The sequence below is a fragment of the Cygnus atratus genome, chromosome 1 (genome assembly GCF_013377495.2).
Source record: "Cygnus atratus isolate AKBS03 ecotype Queensland, Australia chromosome 1, CAtr_DNAZoo_HiC_assembly, whole genome shotgun sequence".
NCBI lineage: Eukaryota > Metazoa > Chordata > Aves > Anseriformes > Anatidae > Cygnus > Cygnus atratus.
The window spans coordinates 181,611,249-181,635,176 of record NC_066362.1 but is presented as its reverse complement, the minus strand read 5'-3'; the positions used below and the strand labels follow the sequence as shown (position 1 = coordinate 181,635,176).

Here is a 23,928-nt window from a genome sequence, read left to right as displayed (position 1 = left end):
TTACCAGGCCAAGGATTTTTCAAAGCAGAACCATGACAATGTTGATTTTGTGCCTTCCATGGGGATTAAGCAGAAATGCTTCATTAATAACAGCTGGAAACCTTGTCCTGGCTCTCTTTTCTTGTTTTAATCTGAATACCACATCTGATCACTAGAGCAAGGCCAGGGCAAATCAGTCCTAAAAACATCACTCTAAGGTGGTTTTTGCTCTATTCATACCAATCCATTTTTGCACAAAAGTAGCAGCTTACTAAATTAATACCTACTGACGTGCATCAGCATAATATATAAGCAGTAAGAAAAAATGTGTCAGTCTTTTCTTCATAAACTTTACTGAGGGAATGAGATGATACAGTTATTGTACAACATGACTTCTCCTTATTAGGAGAATAAAATCCATTCTATTGAAAAGTGTCTCTTGGTCATCTCTTAAAGTAGTTCAGATTTTCTCCAGTCTCTTCTCATTATTTAAAAGGAATGCAATTCACATCCATAATGGTCATGGATTATTTTCTGGAATGGATCTCTGTCAGGATGGCAGGCATACATTATACAATGTACGAGCGCCAGTAAAATCGTGCAAGGACAAGTGTAGCTCCCATTCTTTTCTAAATGATAAATGAAAGAAGTAAATCTCTTTATTTCAGTATGTGTTTATGGTCCCAGCTGGAGATCAGCTTCTTTCCAGATTCTGTTAATACAGAATGTTGAACTGAATTTGGTCTAAATCATTCAGGACTTTTTTTCTTATATTGAATCTAAACTGCTTTCTGAAAGTTTTGATGGGTTTAACAAGAACCGAACAGGAACAACTCCATCCACAGCTGAACCTGAACTAGAACTGACTGAAAACAGATACTGGTTCAGCTTCCTGGCTCACAGATGAGGTATTGTAAGACATTACTCACTTTGAGAAAGATGGGACCCAAACCTGTTGTGATATTTGGGTTGAATCGGGTCTTAGTTGAGGTCATTCCAGAGCACAAGTATTACTTTCCTGTAATGTCCCTCCTAAAGAGAAAGGAAAATGTCATGATTTCATGAAAAAGAGGGATTCATCTCAACTTTGAACTGGGCAGTTGGTTTAAGCTGGTTGTCTTCTCCATTTACAGAGACAGAGGCAGATCCAGTGAAAAATTCACAGAGCCCACCCCAGCAAGTACCCTAAGCTCATTTCATGACTTTCAGAAGGAGAAAGTTAGATTAAAATTTCAGAGTCAAAGGTCTACACGTGCATAGATGCTTTTTTTTTTTTTTGGTATTTCAGCCACTCTGCTCTTTTTTTTCCATGTGTTCCATCTTTCTCCAATTCATACCTTCACTCTTCCCAAGGCAACTCTGTGTGGTAGCGAGAGCTGTGAAAGCTACCAGGTTCCACTTCTTTTAGAAAGTTCACAACATTTTTGGAAGAAGGCTCTCTTTCCTGTTTCACCACAAACTGGCAGCACCAATCTGAACAAAGCCAATGGAAAATATGCACTTAAAGGTCATGAGGAACTAGGAAAAAAAAAAAAAAGAGAGAGAGACAGAAGGAGATTGTTTGATTTTTATTTTAATTCTTATTTCCATGATTGTATGAAAACATGATGGTGAGAATCTCTCTTCCCTTTCTCATCAACTCATTCCATCTGTAACTAGTCAGGAAGAAATTACAGATGAAGAATGGGTCATTCAAACTTATTTGTCCATGAAGATATCTGTTGCAAGAATGTTTTTTTTCTCTCAAAAATCTAAACTGCTTCATTCTACCAGCCAGACAGGATGAATGTTGTGAAGTAGTTATCCACAAATACTTGAAATATTTTTTAATGAATCCACTTTAGTTCTGTTTGCATCTGCTCTGGCTTTTCTTTCCACAGATATTCATGCAATATATTTTGTTAGAACAAGGTCCTTCTCAATGTAAATATTAAGTAAAAGCACTCAAACATGTGTCCAAAGGAAATTTGAGATTGGCTTTCTGCAAGGCTTCAGAAGACAAACAAACAAACAAAAACTCAGAAGGGTTAGGCTTATTCCTCCTGTCGAGGAGCAGTAAGAATGCAAAGTAACTGAAGTGACAAGTCCAAACTGACCAAGCCAAGGCTCTTTTTCAAGGGTGAAATCCTAGTTCTTCTGAATTCAATAACAGAATGTCCATAGATTTCAGTGTGACAAGATTTTATCATCTTTTTAAGGTACCTACTCCAGTTTATTGTTGTCGTTGTTGCTTGTTTGTTTTTTGCCTAATGGCTAATTAAATGCTGACAAAATAAATTCAAGAAAATCCCTTTATATTTTGGGGACTTTTAAAGAGCACAGAGCAGGCAAATCATTCTTTTCCACTACTGTTCCAAATTCATTTTAGACCAATTTAGAACTGCATCACTGCCAAAAAAAAGATGCTTTGCCAGCCTTGGCTATGCCCTGCCATTCCTTCCCTTGCATCTGGCACCCTGGTTGTTCTGTTTAGCTACACCAGTGAGCTGACCCAGCAGAAAAGAAAAAAAAAAAAAAAGGAAAAAAAAAAAGGAAAAAAAAAAAAGGAGGAGGGGGATGGTTGTGAGTTTATTCTGAAAAAGACTTGTGTCATCTTGATGAGCCCCTCATCTGGCTGGCAGTTTTCTGTACAAAGAGAGGTGCCCATAGAGGGGAGGTGGCAGAAACACAAGGTCTGGAAGGATGGCACAGCATTTGACTACCTCTAAATTGCTTTTAAGCCAGCCGCATCCTTGTTCCTTAGCAATAATGAACAAGAAGTGTGGAAAGAGACTCCTTTAGCTGCTGCTATGGCTTGAATGTCTTGTCTTAAAAAGGGGTAAAACCAGAGACAGTGCTAGGTGAGGGGTGTTACGGTGGCAGGCTGCAAGGCAGCACACAAACATACCTTTCTTCAGACTGAGGTTTCTCAGCCCTTTCTCAGGGCTCTGCTCTTCTTTCCCTGCTCCCGTGGCACAGTCACAGAATCACAGAATCACAGAATTGTAGGGGTTGGAAGGGACCTCGAAAGATCATCAGGTCCAACCCCCCTGCCAAAGCAGGTTCCTTAGAGCAGGCTGCCCAGGTAGGCATCCAGACGGGCCTTGAATATCTCCAGAGAAGGAGACTCCACAACCAGCCTGTTCCAGTGCTCCGTGAAGTGCTCACCGTGAAGAAGTTCTTTCACATGTTGGTATGGAACTTCCTGTGATCCATCTTGTGGCCATTACCCCTTGTCCTGTCCCCACAAACCACAGAAAAGAGGTTGGCCAAATAGTCTGCCAAGCTCCAGAGGATTAGGAGCCTGGAGGCTGTGGCTGCAACAGATCTACAGCTTCTGGTAGGACCAGACCCAGTGGGGAGTGTTCACACAGAGCCAGGGTGAGCTATGGGGCTCCATGCTCAAAATTTGGCTGTGATTGTGGCCAAGAGTCAAACGGCACACTGCCACTGAACTCAGGTGGGTGATATTTCACCTCGAGTACCGTGTTCAGTTTTGGGCCCCTCGCTACAAGAAGGACATGGAGGTGCTCGAGAGAGTCCAGAGAAGGGCGACAAAGCTGGTGTGGGGTCTGGAGAACAAGTCTTATGAGGAGTGGCTGAGGGAGCTGGGGTTGTTTAGCCTGGAGAAGAGGAGGCTCAGGGGAGACCTCATCGCTCTCTATAGGTACCTTAAAGGAGGCTGTAGCGAGGTGGGGGTTGGTCTATTCTCCCACGTGCCTGGTGACAGGACGAGGGGGAATGGGCTCAAGTTGCGCCAGGGGAGGTTTAGGTTGGATATTAGGAAGAACTTCTTTACCGAAAGGGTTGTTAGGCATTGGAATGGGCTGCCCAGGGAAGTGGGTGAGTCGCCATCCCTGGAGGTCTTTAAAAGACGTTTAGATGTAGTCCTTAGTGATATGGTTTAGTGGAGGTTTTGTTAGTGTTAGGACAGAGGTTGGACTAGATGATCTTGGAGGTCTCTTCCAACCTAGACGATTCTGTGATTCTGTGATTCTGTGATATTTGACTCACAGCTCTGTTGTCTATACTGGAATTAGGAAATAGCCCCTAGCCACCTCTCCCAAATGTCAGTTTTGAAGTCACTGCCTCCACCAAAGCAGGGCAGCCACCTCTTTCCGCTGCCAATGGAAATCTCACCAGCATCAGGATGTCAAACCTATGGCCTTTATCTAATCTTGCCCATGCACCCCTTCCCAGCCCTTCATTATCAATATCCCCACAGCTGTAGATGTGTTTTAATGCAGCCAAACTTAGTCATTGCAGGGTCCCACAGGAGTACTGTTTCTAGACCCTTATAATTTTCCATTGTGCCTCTGTTGAAATAGAGAATACTGGAAGGCTTTTATGGAGGAGGCTTATAAAATATGAACATCTGTTTGTTATGAAACTTAATGCTGACAGCTTGTAAGAGCCATCTAGAAGAGTATTTAACTTGAAGTGTTCTTCGTGTGTGTTGGAACAAAAGGTTTATATAGGTATACCGGAGGAGGCATCTGCTTCAGGTAAGATTTATTTCAAGATAGTGTCATTAGGGAGTTAGAAAAGATTCAAATCAGAGGATGTGAATTCCCCAGAGACTCCTCTTCAAGGCACACTTGAAATGTCAGATTTCCTCACTTCAAGACCACTATCTGACATGCTTTGTTACCTGATTAGACCTGCATTTCTTCAGTGCTGGCTTTCCACTGAATATGAGGATTGCATTATGAAGTGAAAATCACCGGCATTCACCAAACGCATGCAATGTGTCAGAAGGTTCTGCGTTACTATCTTGTAATTACAAAATGCTGCCTGGGACAGGTTAATTCCAACAGAAAGTTAGCAACATACTTATCTTTGAAGTGAGGCTATTGAATTAGATGTGGTGTAGCAGGCTGTTTTATACCTTGGTTTTACATCATACCAGTTTAATAAGCAGCATGAGAATGGGAAAGGAGTAAATAGCGAGCTTTGTTCCAGACATTCTTCGATTCATCTATGTATCCGAGGGGGATGAGAGAGTTACTCTTTTCTGAAATGCATCTGTCATATTAATAGACCATTTGGTACATTGCCATATGTGCGTGTCAGATATTGCCAAAGGCAATATAATATTGTTAATAGTGGGATCCTAGAAATTAGAAATGGAAGAAGCTTATTAGATTTACAAGCTGCCCTTCTGTCGATATACTGCTAAATGACTTTCTCTGGTGTGTTCTGCAATTGCATTTTAAATGAGTTCAAAGTTATATTCTGTTAGTCAGCCATCGGGTCTGAGGAACTCAGAGCCAGAGGAAGTGTGCAGGTTAAGTCTCAAGTAAGAAGAATTTGTTCCCAGTGGAAATAATATTTTTTTTTTCTGAAACTGATTATTGTTTTGCCATTGATTCAAATGGAGCCAAGAAGACTCAAATTGACAAAGCTGTCCTTCAAAAACAGAGTGCAAACCAAAACATGCTGGTGGTATTTTAAAGCAACACTGAAATATTGGAGCACAATGTGGTTCTACATTCCCAAGTATTTTTGTATTTCTGTCATGACTGATCTTTTTCCCTTTTCCCCTTTTGCTTTGTGAGCAACCAAGAAAAACAGGGGAAAGAGCTTCCCTGAGAGTACAGGAGGAACAAAATAATCTCATCCCACACGCAGAGGTAAGAAAAAAAAAAAAAAAAAAAAAAAAAAAAAAGGAAGGATTCTTCTTCTTTTAAACTATTTTAGTAGGCTTATCTCAGGTGTAACTTAAAACACTAGAATACCCAGAATACCCAAAGGGTAATTGAACAGAGTGTATTTATTTTAAGTTTCTAGCATCCACTTGAAGAAATGGCACAGAATACTTTAGCTTAAACTTTGTCTGACCTTGCATTTGTGTGCACTTTGCCAGTTTAAACACTGATGTAAGCAAAGCCATTCGAAACTGAAAGCACAACATAGCCCATAACACATTGTCTTCTGGTACGAAATGTCAGCTTAGTATACTACTATTTTGTATAATTTACTACTTGACTTATAAACAAAGACAAACCTCCAGTGACACGGGCAATCTCAGTTTGCAGTGGCTGGACCACACGCAGGCAGATTTATTTGTAAGATATATGAGCGCATATGCATGCAGGACATACAATATCTCCTGTTATTAATAACGCGCTGATATGATTATCCCTGGGTCTGGCTACTGTTGAGCTTCCTAATATATTATCTTTCAGCTGCTTGTAGTCTTAAATCCCTGAGCACATCAGGGATCGCTAGGTGTAGGTTCACCCTGAGGTGTCCCATAGTCATACTCACCAGGAGACCTCTGGAAACTCACTGTGCTCCCCACCATGCTGAAGGATGCACCAGGGTGGGGATGCGCACCCAGGTCTCAGCCTTACAAGAAGTAGGACTGAGCCAGGCTGTGCACTGCAAACTGGGTCCTCAGGGCATGCAGCAGTTCATCTGCCTGCTGAATTGTCTAAAATGATGTGAAAAAAAAAAAAGGAAATCTTGCTACTTAGCTTTACGGGAGGCAGGCCCCCTCCACAGCCAAGCTTGTCTGCTGCTTTACTAGACCCACAAATCTCTCAGAGGTGCCCCCAGCTTACAGCCCCATGCTATGCGCTCCATACCATGGCACAGAGGCAACTGTGCTCTAGCATGTAACCACATTAAATGAGATTACTTTGTTCATGCTAAGCCTCCTGCGAAATAAGCCAGGCTTCAGAAAATGAGAAACCACAAAAAATACCTGAAGCGATTTATTTTTTATCAATGTGATGCTACCAAGTACAAGTGCCAGTTTAAATTAAAACTCACTCTGAATGATCAAAAGATGCACAGCGAGCCTACTGCTCGCAAAGCTCCTCTCGCTCGTGATGTTTTGAAAACAGGAGTAGATGAAATCCAAGAGATTTCTTGCAGCCTTCTGGATGTATTTAAGGCTTCGGGGAATAGGCCTCCAACACAGTTTCAAACCACAGCATATAAACAACAGTTCTTGTTACTGAGAGTTTTAAAAAATCAGGTAAAGGAATTAAATGTAGAGCTCACTACATTCCTACAAATAGTCAATATATTGTAGCTGATATTTAGTCAGAACAGAGATCGTGATGAACACACTTACAGCAAAGACAATTATGGGGCAGAAGAGGCAACAAAGTGGATTACTGATTTCTTTTCTTTTTCAATAATCAGTCTTGGTTATTTACAAAACACTCCCTAGGGATGTCACTTAAAATACTACTAGAGTCACATTCTCTAACAGGGAAAGTGATGATATTTTGGGACTTCCCCTCTCCCTTCCCCCTCCCGCCCCCCCCAAAAAAAAATCAGAATGGCTAATTCTATTATATAGAGAAAAATTAAGTTGTGGTCACTGATACACCGCTTTGCTCATATTTTTCTTCATTTTCTATTGGCAGTAGACTCAGGGTTGGCTTCCTTTCCTGGACTGCTGTCCTCATTTCTGAGAAACAGGGTGTCCTGGACTGTGTGTAACTCACACTGTCGTGAAAGATGATCAGGGCCAGTTGTATTTCATAAGCTTCATGAGCTTTTGTACTATAAACTTCTGCAGTAGCCGCCTTTGCACACATCCTATGGGAAGGCTTGGTCCCAGTATTCAGTGGAAATCCTGTTCCCTTTTGCAGCTTTGCAAAGCTCAGTGGGACTCTGCAGTGCCTCTCGGCAGCCAACTGTCCATGCTAAGACACGTAACTGGAAGTGACCTGCAGCAAGTCCCCCAGACTTGCTTCTGGTTTTTGTGTATGAACTGGGAATCGTCCAAACCAGGAGAACCACACCAGCTATACACTGCTAAACGCATCATTTTCAGAGGGTGATCCCTGCAGTCTCAGCACTTGTGGATTATCCCCTTCAAGACAGTCTGGCCACACCCCCCACTGCTTAACACAGATCTCCTCCAGGTCACCAGTGGTGCTTCTGCATTGCCAGGACGTCAAAAATCTAGTGAAGAATTCAACGAAACAGTTAAAATTTTGCATTTTAAAATGCTCTCAGGGCAAGACTTTCCTCCCAGATCAGAATACACTGCACTCAGCACTGATATTTTGCCTTTCCTACATGTGAAGATCTCTCACAGTTGACAGTATCAAAGAACAAATATCAAAGCTCCTTGGTGCCTGGAGGATCCAAGAAAAGAGTTTTGCGCCCTTACAGCAATTTACACAAGGTGTAATGTATACTGTGCATGGCATGGAAATGAAGCTGTCATTTCGTAAGATTCCTTGTGATATTGCAAGCCTCGAGGGTGAACACTGAGCAAAGTGGTTGTGTGCCTGAATCCTCTGTGTGCATGCAGTCTCTCTTCACAAAATCTGTGGCTCGTCAGGTATTTTTCTTAGCGGTAAACCAGCTATTTGAATACTAAACTTTACAGAAATGGCAGGGTGTAGAAACTTTGTATCCATTCAGGTCTGAGTGCTCTTTTATTTCCTTAATTTTGAGTTTTTTCCCCAGGCCCACTTGTTCTTCAGTGTATTCCACACTGCTGTTCTGAAAGCAAATACACACTGGATCAGACACTCCCTGTGTACCAAAAGTTGAGTCTAACCTAACTGGAAGGCAGAAAAAGAGCAGCATACATTTGCTTGCAGTCATACCTTAGGGCAAACTTCAAAGCAATGAGATGAGGGATTCCTGGGAGTAGTTTGCTCGGGTATGATGCATAGCAGCAGCTCTGTGCAGAGCTGCATACGAGAACCATAAAAAAAAAAAAAAAAAAAAAAAAAGGGCTATTTCAGTAGCATTTATCTACAACTTTGATGTAGATCTCATATTGCTAATGATATGTGTGCCATGCCATTTGGGAGCTGTGTTTTACACTACTAGGCTGATATTCATTGGTATGCTGTCTACCCCTTGGAAGAGGCACTTTTATGAGAGGCAAGCAAAGTAGAAAAGGACATACCAGGATACCAGGATGTATGTTTTTTTTTTCATCTGAGAGCTTCTAAATGCTAATATCTCTGAATATCTCTTCTGAACACCAGTATTCACCTACTGAGGACTTGTCCCCTTATCTTTCTCAATCTGTAAAATAAAACCACTTTCATTATCCAGTTTGATAGATAAAAAATCAGGTAAAAATTCCTGTTCAGTTTTCTCCCCGGTTTTTCTATATTAGACCTTACACAGGGAAAATAATTAATTAATTTAATTTAATTTAATAATAAAGAAACAAATTAAAGACTCCTTCCCAAATGTTTCTGTTTTCCAGGCATTCACATCACTGCAAACATATTGACGTCAGTAGAAGAAAAATTAGCCTCATTGACTTCCCAGACCTTGCATTCAAAGGACCAGTCACTGTACAGACATTGTTTCTACTGTATCCTCAATAGACAGTGTATTTTACTTATAAAAACACATCCCTCAAGAGGGAGCAAAAAAAGAGAACACATGAAGTATCAAGAAAGAGTAGAAGTGGGGAAAAACATTCAAGAAATTCAGATGCAAGGATGGAGACACCTATTGCAAGCGTAACACGAACAAGCTCAAACTGATGTCCGAGCCAACAACAGGCAATAAGAAGGTCTAATACTGTAGTACTAGAAATTGTTTGGGGGTGGTTTTGCCAGAATCTTAAGCACAAGCTCATTTACCATCAGCATGAGCTCTAGCTGCGTTTCCCTGGTTGTTGACCACAAGGAAACATTTTCTGAGAACTTTGTCAAGGGTCTATCTGAGCTCCTGCACTGATCTCTAGTCTCACATTTACTAGGCTTGAGATGATGCAATGCAATTTGGTAAAGAAGAATGGAGGCACAGCATTACATCCTTTACTAGTGATGTCTCTGCAGTATTAGGACCTACTGCTAAAATGTTAAATTCCAAAAATATCACTGTCCTCTCTCTTCGTCTGTCCCACTTCAGTGGCAGAGGAATATGAAATCCTAACTCTTCTCAAGATCTGAGACCCATGGGCTGTGGGTTCCCAAACTCCATGAGTAGCAAAGCTTGTAGATGTGGCAGGACTCATTGGTGGCTGGATGTGTTTGTGTCATGCCAACAGCGGCAGAAATTACTTTAATTTCATATGCATTTAACTATGCCAAACTGCCACAACAGAAAGACCAGGTAGAGCAGAAATCTGGATACTTTTTTGTGGGTTAGAGCAAAAACAGGCAGATAAATAATAAGCAAATGTTTAATTTTAATTAATAATTAATAATAAAGTGTTTAATTGCATGGAGCTTGAGGTCTTGATTCTGCTAAAGTATGAATTAGGCAAACTGGTATTTGTACAATTGTTGTAGCTGAACAGGTGATTGTTTGTAAGACTGAACAGTAAGATCTCAAAAATACTACAGTTTCAAATATATCCCAACTAATAGAAGTTAGGGGGAAAAATATTGTATTTATTTGTTGAACAGAGATTTACCATCTACAACAGCTAAATGTCTTCTGTCTTGAAGTGGCAGTAATCAAAATTCAAAGAACAGATCAGGCAAGCAATGAAAAGAAATAGGAATTTCCCTAAGACACAGAGTTAGATTTTTTGATTCACATAAAGTTGTTACTCCTTTTCTTCTTTTCTTAAGTTATTAAATCAAACCCTCCTTCTGTGGCCTGTGGTAAGCGCAATCCTTTCTGCACTGTTTAATTTCCATTAAGCCAACTATGTGTTGGATATACCAGAGCCATTTTTTTTTCTTGAATTTTTCATCATTTAACATCTCGTCCTTCCAAGAAACATACATACATAAGACTTTCTTCCAGCACTGAGGTTGATTGTGAAATTCAAAGGGAGCAGCATCCATTCTTTCCTTAGGCAAGCTCTATCTTTAACATTTGTCCTCTTAACTCCTTCTTAAATGGTGACAAGAAAGTAAACTCTAACTGATATACACCATAATATAAATTTTTAAAATAAATATATGTAACTACTGCAACTTAAATCCTACTGCTGCCTTCTGCAAAGATTTATTAATGGTGGCAATTGTTCCAGTCAGGCAGAAACCCACTAAACTGGTTCTTATTGGCAGGATTTGTATGCCACAAAATCACCTTCCCATCCATCTTCTTAGATGGGTCCCTGAAGAGCTACCAAAGTTCTGTGGTCCAGAAAGGAGAAGGAGGAGAAAGGAAGAACAACCTCATACTACATCAGGAATTACTCCAAACCTCTGTAAGTGCAATGGGAAGAGGACAGGTTGAAATATCAAGCAGAGGTAACAAGCAGTGGGTACAAAAAAAAAAGAACACCAGGATGGAAACCTGTAGTGACAGCCAATGGTCAAAATATGTCAGCAAGACCTATCAGTTTCCCTCTGCTGAGAATTATGTATTTTATTTTTTTCTGAAAAGGTAATGCACACAGGCATAACTTTAAAAAGCTGGATGGGACCTCCAGGACTCTCCAGGACTCCAGGACTCATCTACCCTGCCACACCAAGCAGCATGACCCAGACCTTTGCCACCATTCAGCCTCCAAGTCCCATTCAGTAACATTAGAAACATTTTTGAGAATCATCCCCTCACAACAAAATTTCTTTTGCATCCCAGAAGATGCTCACCTGGAACTTCCTGACACTTTCTCATTCTTCTCCTCCAGCCTCCCCTCCTTGGGTTTAATTTCCTAGACCCTCTGCTTTTTTTCTCTTAATTACACACTTATTTTTCATTGGGTTTCATCTGTGGGAACAGTGCTTGCTCCATTCTGCTCAGAGAATGAATAATATGACAAACTTCTGCATATGATACAAGACCCAATTGCATTTTTGGTTCCTTAGCCATCCAAGGAAACTCGTCAAAGAATAAAAGAAATATCACACTCTTCAACCGGATAAACTAGGTCAGGTTTAGCAAAGACTAGCAACTGAAGTGTCATATTCTGGCTCTACTGCTCAGGCAGACAGTAAGGATATACCCATAAAACAAACACAAACCATTAACATTGAGTTGGGAGCTCTAATAGGCTTTGGCTTATTGCCTTTGCAGGAGCACACTGTGCCAGCGGAGCACAGAAATTAGGCATTCAGGCAAATGGTCCGGGGCATGGTGGCAGAGTGCGATCTTTCAGACCTTCAGAGCTATTTAACTGCTCTCAAAACACACACACAACAACTCTGATAATTATACCCACTGCAAAACCTAGGCATGGCACGCTGGAAACCTTTTAGGGGCTCTTTATCTTTTCCTGCCTTTGCCAGAATAAGGCCAATTTACTCCTTGCTTGTGCAGAGTGCGAAAGGAGAGACTGGATTGTCAGCATTATTGAAAAGATTCATGATTAGTCACACTCACTTGAGGACAAGTTACTTGCCAGACACTACAACGCTCATTAAAAGACCTTCAAGCTGGCAGCCCTCCAGCTGCTGCAAAACAGCTCCAGGGCTGGCAGGTCCAAGAGGACCTCAGAAACCCTGGGCTCCCCCGCATGCCGGGGTGCGAAAGGCCAGTTCAAGCATGCCTGGGTGTGATTGGCACCCCAGGAGCTCAGCAAACCAGGCTCATGTTTCACAGGGTTAAAAATATATATGTAAACACAAGGGTGCCCAGCTGGTGCTAACATCAAGGTACTTACTGCCTTTTCAGGCTGGTCTGAAACGGTTGCCTTAGCACGGTCCCGGTATTACCTGTAGGACTTCACCCTTGGTTGGCCAGAAAAGTCTTTCAGTGATCTGGGAGCTTGGATTGTTTCTTAACCCACTGCAGCTCTTAGCCAGTTCCTGCAGGAGACATCGAGGTATATTGGAAGTGCCACGCCTGCTCAGACACACGAGAGTCTGTTCCACATTCGTAGTTTCATTTCCACGCCCTTGACTTTGCCAGAAGAAAGGGGAAACAACACTTCATTCCTCTCCTCACACACTGTAGCCTGCATGTCTCTTTCTTTGCCCCTTCTCCTTCAGGGCCAGCCCAAGCCAAACCCTTCCAATTTTTCCATCTCTCGCACCATTTGATGAATGCTGACTTCCTACCTTGGTGAAGCCAAGTCCACCACTGCCCACAGCACCTCAGGGAAGTGCCTGCAGCCTGGTGGATCAGCACGGACCTGTGCCAATATATGCCTTATTCTAGGCTGGGGGGTGAGCCGGAAAATACATCTGAAGGATGTGCATCCCAAACTGAGAGCAGCATGTGTGAGTGTGTGTGGGGAATAATTACTTCTCATAATAATCTGAAGCAACGTATAGTTTCCATGGGGAAAAGTTCTTTTTAGTTAATCACTCTTGCTTTTCCCTATCCCTCTCTTGTAAACAAGCTTTTAATAGAAAACTAGTGCACAGTATGCTTCTAATATGCTAGATTTGTATAGTGTATGTGCTGGGGAATTCATCTTCACGCTGAAGTTAAACTGCAGTATATGAATAGCGCTCCCCATGGAGAAAATACCAACTTCTTTGCCATTCGGTACCAAGTTTAAAGCTTGAGTGGCTGCAGGTCTCACTTTTCTGCTGTGCAGCAGCACTGTGTTGCAATATTTGCACAGCACAGACAGCTCTGAGGAACCCGCACAAGGCTGATCACATCCCCTCCTGCACCCTGCGAGCTCAGCCCTGAGCCATTCCCCAGAGAAAGCTGAGCGAGGACCATTGCACACGCTGAATCCCAGATGCCACTTCTCCCCATGTCCTGGCCACATGGTTGCTCTGCAGGACTTGCCAAATTTCATGTGAAGGAGGCTAAGTATGCATTGTCCTGTATGAGTTCCAGGCTGGGTTTTCACGTACTCAATGCTCAGTACATCCTCTGGGCCTGTGCAAGTTTAGGAGCCATGCTAGTCACACCCCATTTCTCCCAGCCATCTGCCACCATCACACAAGTCACACAATCACTTTTGCATCGTCATTTCCACTCCTTGGGTTATAATTCCTTCCTTCCACCTTTGCCTCAGAGAAATACTGATCATGGGACTGCACTCTGAAGTGACTCAGTGAAATCCTTTAAACTCAAAACAAGAAGCAAGAAATATATTTCCCTATATATTCATCTATCTACCCATCTATTTATCCACCTACCTTTTTGTATGCAGATTAATTTTCAGCCTCAGCCTTCCACTGAGACAGATTACTGCCTGTGGTTGTCCTGGCACTGCTGAGAAGGTGGTGAGCGGTGGGGCTGGTGGGAAATAAGAACACAAGAACATTTCAAGCTGGATTAACCACAGAGATTGATATACCGTGTAACGACACCATTATCCCATCTCCTGGCAGTATGTGCCATCCCATTCCTCGCTGTGTAGTTGCACATTTTGCCTTTCCATGACAAACTTGACAAAGAGCTTCCTAAGCCTGCCCACTCCAAGCTGCTGCTGCTGCTTCCTTCCCTTCTCCTCCCAATGTGAAGATTTCAACTGTGTATGTGAATCAGGGAGACAGGACTATAAGGCAGGACAGAAACATTTGATTTAGGTGGAGAAACCAACTGCTGCCAGAGCTAATAACATGCAAAGATACCTGGAGAGGTCTGGCCTTCTATATTGGTGTTGAAGCACAAAGGCTAAGAGGAAAATGCTAATGTGAAGTACAACACTTTTCTTTCCATTACTGGAGCTTCTTTTGACATCTTTATACCATTTGCTGACTCAAATAAAAGTTGTGAAGGTTTAAAATTGAGCACGTATTCCCTGTAAAAAGTTAACATATTTCAACAAGTGCCAATTAGTTTCTACTCTCTCTTGTTCCTAATCCATTCAAAGTACCCATAGGCAAATTATTTGAGATAGAGCAGCCTAGACTCCTTCACCTGAAAGTTGTCCCATACTTATGCAAAATACCACCCTGCCCTTCCACTGCTCCAAGAAACAGCTTATAAAAATAATACCTGTATTATTTCATTTTCATTATTTATTTATTTTATATGTATGTGACTTATATTCAGGGAGAGCATAAGATTTAACACAGAAGTTTTCTAGGGGAACATAAGATTTAACACAGAAGTTTTCTACAGACAGAACTTAAGTTTAAAAAACTACATCCATTTCTATCAAACATAATACATTACAGAAATTCCCAGACACAGGACTCAGGAATGCAGGTGGGGGAATCAAGGTGTTTGGTAGGGCCCGTTCACATTTAAGAGTGCATACGTGTGCACATGTTCATGGAGTGCATATTCAGGACACAATTTAGACAGCTGTTAATGCTGGTGTGACTTGGACAACATTTTGAAAGGCAGCTTCTCCCTCTTCTTACCACAGACATAACCAAAACACTTTGAGTGGTAAAGTTGCTAATCACTTCCCTGAACAAGTGACATTTATTGTCCTTAAAAAACCCTCTTATAAACCAGGCCCCTGTGCTGTCAACACGGATGCCTACCACCCACCAGCTCTTGCACTTCTGCACTGGATTCCCACCTCAGCGTAGCCTTTTCCATTTCAAGTACAGGGTCTTACTGGCCAAAGCTGGTGACAGATTTCTGATTTCTGGAGCCTTCTGGAAACACCACAAAGCCTGCTGCAGAGCTACCACGTCCCACAGAGAGGAGAGGGAGCCCACGGCTGGTATCTTCCAGCCCATGTTGGGTGAGTGCTGATGCGTTTTCAGGAAGCAGAGGACAGACAGCGAGCGTGAGTGTAGGACGTGTGAGCCACAGCAGAAGGTTAGTGATGAATACCAAAGAATCCCAAAATTATGAGTTACAACCCGCAAGCGGTTCCAGGGGAGTTTCCATTCAGGGCTGTGACTCAGCAAGGCGACTGTCACAGACAGCAGCGTGTCAGTCTCATGCGGCCACTAAAACCATCCGTGATGATCACCCTCTCCTCAGATGGGCGATTGCCTTGCCTCCATGGTTTTTCATAACTACCATTTTGCTCTCACACGAACTGTTGGCAAGGCAAGAAACCAGAAAAGTCTAGGCTCTGGCAGCATTGGTTTCAAAGCCAAAGCACAAAAAGTTAAAAAGTTGAAGCGCCCTGGCTTCTTCTGGAGGTGCACACACAATCTGCGGAGGTGCACACACAATTTGTGGAGGAAACGTGCTGAGGAGCAACCTGGTCTGGAAACCAGCTGCAAGGTAAGTTCGCTCAGCGTGCTGGAGCCGTGCAAGGCTCACCATGAGATGGCAGCCTTCCCCACCGCCTTTGCACGCTGCGAGGAAGATGTGCCAGCTCCAGCTTCAGCACAGAGCAGTTCTGTCTTCCTGGCTGAGATGGGCTGCCAAGATCTTAACAAAGGGCTCCCTCAAAAAAAAAAAAAAAAAAAAAAAAAAAAAAATCAGCCTTGCTTTGCAATGCATGCAGCGATCTCTTGGTGAAATCCCTTTCGTTCCTTCACATAAAAATGAAATCGCAAAATTTTGCATTTCCAGTGGCTGTGCTCCCCACGCAGGTCTACCAGCTGCACATTGTCCCCACGGCTGGACTCGGCACCCCTCAGACCCCCGAGCTCAGGCTCTGCACAGCGTGCCGCTGTCTCCCTGGTGCTGCCTTGCTCTTGGTGAAGGCCCTCGCACGCTGCCAGCCACGTCACAGCCAGAAAGTCTGCTTTATGGGTTGAGGAGCAGCAGGAGGTGGGGTGGAAAGGCACTATACCATTCACATGTTCCCATGGCTCCAGTGCTTTTTGGAAGCACATTGAGGATGATGTTGATGGGAAATGCTGGCATGACTTTTCCATAGGAGTAGAGGGCTGCTGGCCTCACAGCAACACACTTCTGGGAGGCTCAGCGTGTGTCGAGGAGCCCTTCAGCTCTTCCACTGTGGAACAACCTGTGCTACCCCTTCCTTACTGGACACAGTGAGAATGGGCACAGCCCTACTTTGTGCTGGTCACACCTGTACGTAGTCTCACAGAGAGGACCCAGGCAGATTTGGCAATATCAGAATATCTTTCTGCTTTCCTGGCAGTTGTTCAAGGAGGAGATAACAGTGGGGCCATAGTACTGCTAATCTTAATGGGGAAATAAAAGAAAAAAGTCAGTCACTGAACTGAGCTGTCCCTTACCTTATGTAGGTGTAGTCACTCCGTGGGTAGGGTTGTGTCTATTTAAGCCTGCTTCAGTGAATTTTGATTTGAAACTGCACTAATGTGAATCTGGAGAATCGGCACTGCCTCGGATGAGTCAGAGAAACTCTCATGTGTCAGATGCTGACTTCAGTCGCACCACTGTAAATCCAGGGTCACACCTCTGAAGGCAGTAGTGTGATTTCAGTGGGACAATTGTGCAACCGTGATCAAAATCTGCCCCACTCACCTCCAGGTGTTGTACTGGTACTACTTACAGCAACATTTGACCTCTTGCAGCTGCAGACTTCATCGGGTTTACTCGTGAATGGCTGCTGAGCATGCTGTTGACAACACAAGGTGACAAAGTATAAATGAGCAGGATTTGCCTCCAATATCAGCTTCACTTACACAGCTGTGTGAGCAGGGGTGTACGTGTGGCACAGTCTGCTCCCCTCGCCAGGATCTCCAGCCTTCATCTTCACAGAGCTGTCTAGAGCAACTTCATTGCCTTCAGCAAAGAGATTCCCAACAGACAAAGAGAGGGTCTGATTCTGCCTCTCTAGATTTTAATTAACGCCCCTCTTGATGGCACTAATTGTGCTACTGAGTCCCACTATGCCTTTCACAGCTTTGTTCAGGCTATAAACACAGTGGGCAACTTTAAAATCACGGGCTGCAGTTGAGCTTGTATACTGAAAACATTCAAATATAGATGACTTTTCACCTTTACTTGCCAGAGGCCAAATTCTTTTAAACAATGATAAACCTTATTTAACCAGGAAGTCTTCAAAATTCTGGAGTGGGCCTAAAGGTCATGAGGTCTGAGATGACCTTGAGAAGTGACTTTTATCTCAGTGGACATCCTGGTGACTCAGGGCTTAAACAAATACGTTCTGATACCTAATTCTCCCCAGAGCAGGTCTTTGGTGCCAAAGGTTATATACTTAGTGAAGTATTCTGCACAGACACGCAGAGCTGGGAGCCATCATATGCATTTCCTCATAATTAACAGGGATTAGTCGTAATTAATAAATATGGGTCTTTAGAAGGAGGAGGACTTGGAACTCCAAGGATACGCAATCTTCCTGCAGAATGTGTGCCGCTTGATATAATGATTACACAAGACCAGACGATGCAAAGCCACAGGCAGAAGGATGAGCACAAATCTTCAGGTCCAAGCACAATGATTTTTGTTATTTTGGAGGAAGGCAAGCAAACAGCACGGATGCAACAGCACCGAAGGCACTTATGCACAGAGCAGAAGCTGGCAGGCTGTGCATGAAGCTGCAGCCACTCTTGCTTGTGCTCACAGAAATAACACAGGGGCCATGTACACACGAGGCAAATGAAAGAGCAGAGTGGGCAGAGGCCTGCATTAGGGCTGAAGATCTGAAACCATCCAAAAGATGTGGAAAAGAGAGAAGCGGCAGCAGGGCTAGGAGCGTCTCATGGCACTGCATGAGTAACAGGCTAAGCATGTGAGGCTGGGTGGAGCACTGCTGGGCTGTCACCCAGGCAGGGCAGCCCTGCTGCAATTCCAATCATCTGAGGGCATCTACTCCAGGGATTAATCGCGGCAAAGGTACAGAGGTGTTTTGAGGTGCCTGAGTACTGCTGGGCAACCCAGAAAGGATCTGTCTGGCCCTGTAGGCACTCTGGCATTCAGAAACCTCTACCCCTCTCTGAGAGGTAAAAGTGGCACACCTCTGCTTGCAACAGGAGCATCTCACTCCGTTAGCTTGGGTACTGCAGTCTGAAGAGCTGTGGTATCTAACCCTGCATCTCCTCTTGTGCTCCTTGGCTTGTGTTGAGCCTGGCCAGTTGTGAGACTTCTGCAGTGTCCTCAGCAGCTGCTGTGTTTCATGTGCATAAGTTGCCTACAAAACCCCTGTGATTCCTCACCAGCGCGGGTTACGATATGTGCAGGTAACATGCAGGGAAGTTAACTTCAGGGCTCCTTCTCTGCAACAACTTCCCTTGCTTTCTGGTACTTCCTTGCCTGCTTTCTCTACTTCAGTTCAGTTCTCTTTGGCTTTACTGCTGGTTTTATCCTGGTTATCTGTAGACATGTATGTGAGTCACATATGTGAACATTGCCATTTTTATTCCATAATAGCTGCTGCTTTTATTGCAGCCAGGTTAGGAATTTAGAAGGTACTTTACTTAATCTCTCCTATGTATGTCACAAACAAAAGGACACATACCAGGAAACACAGACGGTTCTTCAAGAGCCTGATCATTGGTGCAGAAAGTCGTGGGAAGACTTGCCTTCAAATGGCTGTTGTGTTGCTGTAGCTTAGTCCTTGGTCGTGAGTTAGATGGTGAGGGTGCCTCAGAAGTGAATGGGGGGAAAGGGCAATTGCCAGCAAGTTGCATGGCAAGCTGCCTTATCTGACTAATAGGTTATGCCTCAAAGAAAGTTGGGTCTTAAATCTCATCTCTGTCAAGGACTCAAGTGCTTTATTCTTGTCTGAAAAGGGGTATTTCCTCCCACTTAGAAACCACAGCTCTAAATCTCTTGGAGTTGGTCATTCAAGCCCTTTAAAATTTCTTCCAAAGAAAATCTGCCAAAGAAGATGTGGTTCACACCCCCATCATTCTTCTGTCCATCAGCTCAACATTTAGAGCATGACTAAATCCCTCTTTTTCCCAGGATGTGGAGGGAGCTACGCCCCTTCTCCCCCCAGGCCAGAGCCGTCTGCTGTGGGACTGACTAGGAGGAGAGAGCTGGAGCTCACCAACCTGCCGTCACCGCTCATTGTGCCAAGCCCACAGCACTTCAGTAAACCCTGCTAATCCCACAGCCAGTCTGGGCTGGAGGACAGACAGCACATGACCGGAGGAAGAGGAAGAGCAAGATATCCTGAGGTAATATCACTGCAGTCAAACTAAGCCCTTTCTGCATGCACAGAGGCAGAGCTGTGCTGGAGATTGTTTGGTCCCATTTGGTTAAATAACTGTTGAAATCAGAAGAGGCAAAACCCAAACTTGTGACAGCCTGCTTCAGTGCCCCACTTCTGTGTTGCTGCTCTTTTCCCTTTAAACATATCACCAGTCTTCATTTCACTAGGCAGCTTCTGCTCTGCTCCATCTCAGATTCAGACATCAATGGCTCTGTAACATCTTCTGCAGCTCCACTCCATGTCCTTCCCCTCATGTACCTTCCCCAAGGCCTCTTGCTACTCTTTCTGAACAAGGTGACCCTGAAAGGCTGAAGATCTCCTGTGTGCAGAAGCACGTCTTGATGAATCGGGGGAACTTTGCTGTTGAGCCCAACATCCCCTAGGAATGGCAGGTGCTGCCAGGGTTCAGTGGCAGCATAGCTGGGCATTTGAGAGTCATAGTTTTGCATACAGTATCTAAATCCTCTTGTGGCTCCAGCCACAAACCTTAAAGCATAACCCCCAGAAAACAGAAACCTTGTCTGGAAGGATATTTGGAAGGTGGCTATGTCCCCTATATGTTTCCAGGGGAATTGTGTGCTTTGCTGGTTCTCTGACAAATAGGGACATCTGAAGTAAATATTTCTCCATGATGTACCAGCACTGCACTGGTGAAACCAAATTTGGCTATATTATTCTGTATAACCAGACACTTGCACCCTGATACAGATTGATAGGCATATTCAAGGCATGCAAACGGGAAAGCATTACTCATCTAGAAAAAGGCTATCACAGTCTATTTGAAAGGCTGGGTTGTTTTTATATTTATTTATTTATTTTTATTTTTATCTATTTATTTTTAATTAATGTAATTATAGGGCAACCAACTTGCCTTGTAATTCTGTATCACTCTCGTCACTCCAAAGTTACACCTGTAAATTGCTTGTCTAAAGTTTTCTGGCATTTCTATGAAATATATATCCTATCAGTTCACCAACGCATTTACATACCCTTTCCACACTTACACTGGTGTTTAACTCCAAAGAATCAGTGAATCAAGAAGTTCTCTGAATGATGGCTAATCAAAGAGTGAACAGGCTTTGCACTTGGTGGAAAACTGCAATAATTCACTTTCAAATGAGGTTTTTCTTCATTTGGGCATACACATGCACAGGTGCATACTAGTATTAGCTGTGTCAGACCTGGGAGAAGCTAGACTAAGCAAGATAAATATGATGATAGTGACAGGTGAATGTTCAGTGATAAGATCCAGAGATCCAATTGTTTATAATATTCATTATTTTCAGGCCTAAATCCCAATGTTAGCTTTATTTGTATGCTCATGATTGCATCAGGTTTTCAAGATTTCTGAGCTATAGGAAGTAAATAGGAAACTTGATTGGATGAAATGGCAAGTGAAGCCTCCAGATCTCGATGTCTTTATCTAACACATCCTTATCTAACACTATTGCAGAAGTACCTGGGGCACTGGGTATGGTGGAGGGGAGAGGGAATGGTGTGCTCAACTGAGCCTTGCTCCGACAGGATGGTAGGACGTGGTTCAGAGAGCATAGGTGGAGGCAGAGGTTTGCAATCTCTCCTGGGTTTGCTACAACAAACTTCCTACAGCTAGGCTAGATACTCCTAGCTATATCTACACCATTTTTTAGAGCACAGCTGGGACTCATCTGACTGTGCAAAATTATATTTTGAGGTGTTGATACACTCTATACTCCTCTCCTAGAAGTAACAGTAATAGTAGAGATAATATTAATAACAACAACTTAGGAAAAGAATGTATTCAAAAAGTTTGTTCACTTCTCACATTCTAACAGTCTTATTATTATTATTATTATTAAAAGACTCAATAAATCTTCCCCCATCTACATCTTTGCACTATCCTGGCTACATCAACTCCACAACATGTTTGCATTCTTGTATGTGTAAAAGATGGTGGAAAGCCTGGAGGGAAAACAATTATTAAGGTTGCTCAGTGTTTCTCATTAAGACATCTTTTCTTCATGAATTAATTTCAGGTTTAGAGCTGGACTTATAAACATTAAGTGTCTACCTCAAACTGACTGAAATCTCATTTAGAAACTGAATCAGCTTATGATTCATATTGGAGCTAGGAGAAGAAAGGCTGTTCAATGCTGTTCCCTCAGAAGCCCTTTTGGCATATATATATGGTTATTCAGCTCTTAGCTGCTTTGCTGGATTGCCCCAAAAAGGACTGACACTTAAATCTAGCTATATTTGAGAAATGGGTGCTTATCACAAGGAATTGGTTGGGTATCAGCTCAAACCAGTCCACTATGAGTTGGCCAGAGAGTCTGCTGGGGAGTAGCATGCCTCCGGGTTACACGCAACCTAGAGGGAAATATTCTATTTCTCTCATGCAACACTGTGTTAGATTTAAAATTAAATTGCTCTGAATGAATGCACTCCATTGATTGCGATGGGAAAGATACTGTATGTTGTAAATTCTACCCTACTACTCACCACAGGTAAATTGTCCTTTGGTGGCAGCGATGGAAATATGGGCTGAAGATGGGGAGTCTCCCTTCACAGCCAGTGAGACGTTCTCTGTGTGCAGCTTCCCGACGGCTGTGGATCCTTGGAGACCAAGGATTTGTAATGATTTTTTGTGGGTGTTAAGTGTTCTTATACAAGTGAAAAATAAATGACTCACAGGAAGAAAAGAAATTCATAATTTTTTTCCATGCTGAAAACTCCACTATTGTCATATTTGTTTTATCTCTAGTCGGGATGAAAGTCAATGGGTTAACATTATTTGAGGAATCTCGAGTCCCCCCCAAATTGTTACATGAATGTAATACAAAAATGCTTCAATATTATCAACTGAAATAAAATGTTTGGCTATTTTCAAATCCAAACATTTCATTCTGTATGTCAATGCATTTCACTGGTGGTAAATTCAACTTAAGTTACACTTAATGCCTTAGCAGGGTATTGGTACTCCGGTGCCTCTTGTTGATCTTCTTCCCCAGGGGCTGAACTTCCTAGACAAACAATACTTATAATGTGTCTGCAAAGGCTTCTCTAGATACCAGCTACAGCTCTGAGGATGCACAGCCAGGAAAATGTAAAGAACAAAACCAAACAAAACAGCAACAACAAAAACACACAACAGGTTGATTTTCCTGAAGGAGACATACGTCGGAAAAAGAAAAAAAAATAGTCTTGGAAAGTTAAGATTTTGTAGAAAATGCAGTTTTGGTGGAAGTTTTCCAGGTAAGCAAAAGAAAAAGCAGCTATTTGAAATGTTGACAGTAGGCTGAAAAGCTAAGTAAATAGACCTGGATTGTCACGTCTTGCCCCTTCCACCTACCATGGTTTAGCTTTTGTTCTTATCTGTGGCAGCATTTGCCAGCCCTAGATCTGCAGGTTGCCACTCTCCTTACATGAAAGGAGGCAGGTGCCTGAATTGCAGGGGAAAAGGAAGAGGAGGAGAGGAATTAACTTCCTGGAGGCTTCAGTTTCCATAGCTCTGCTTCTTATTCAGACAGAGGCAGAAATGCAAGTACTTGAGCTGGAAGTAAGTGAAGAAAATAAAGAAAAGACTGCTTTGAGTTCTTGCTTTAATCTATTCTCTCACACAAAGGTTAAATTACCATTTGAATGCCACTGTAGAAGAGCTAATAATATTGCTTCTATGTTCCAAGGATCCTCTCTTTCTTGATAATACGCAGTCTTTTCAACTCCAATTAAGGAAAGCTGTGGTTCCAATCATCCCTACGCTGAAGATCCCTGTTTTTGCAATGCAGGAGCTGGTTGCCCTGTTGTTCCCTCATCGATTTCCTGTAGTGCTTCAGGTGGTGCTTCAGAAACCGCTGACTGTAAGGATTCGCTGCTGCACTTGTAGAGAATGGAGCTATACTTTGAGGTCTTTATGAAATTATGCCAAGTGGCTTGTGATTTCCAGCTTCTGGACCCCAGGGAGAAATGTGAACCCCTGGCCGAGAGCTGAACAAAAACTTTGGTACTCTATTACTGTCCAAGAAAGCATTTTTGGACCACAGTCGAAAATACGCTCTCCCTCCTGATTAGGATACAGTGTTTTCATTGCCATTTAGAATGGATTTAGCTATCTATGGAGGTTATCCTGCAGACTTTCCAGGCTTTCCCATTATGTGTACACTAAAAAGGAAATCAAAACAAATGTGTATTTTTCTTCAGCACTGGCA

At 42.9% G+C, this 23,928-nt stretch overlaps 2 long non-coding RNA genes across 5 annotated transcripts; one reads left to right on the top strand and one right to left on the bottom strand.

Annotated features, from left to right (window-relative positions):
- Positions 1 to 23: 23 nt before the first annotated feature.
- On the bottom strand, positions 24 to 16,922 carry LOC118245992 (uncharacterized). Of its 4 annotated transcripts, XR_007707717.1 has the most exons (5): positions 16,836 to 16,922; positions 13,905 to 14,004; positions 12,467 to 12,611; positions 1,317 to 1,497; positions 24 to 1,011 (listed from the first exon to the last, which is right to left on the bottom strand). It is a non-coding gene; the product is annotated as an uncharacterized LOC118245992 (long non-coding RNA). The 4 variants fall into 4 exon arrangements; XR_007707716.1 differs by having other exon boundaries at positions 24 to 1,497; positions 12,467 to 12,705; XR_004778051.2 differs by having other exon boundaries at positions 24 to 1,497.
- On the top strand, positions 15,652 to 22,426 carry LOC118245991 (uncharacterized). Its single transcript, XR_004778049.2, has 3 exons — positions 15,652 to 15,906; positions 19,492 to 19,706; positions 22,228 to 22,426. It is a non-coding gene; the product is annotated as an uncharacterized LOC118245991 (long non-coding RNA).
- Positions 22,427 to 23,928: the final 1,502 nt, after the last annotated feature.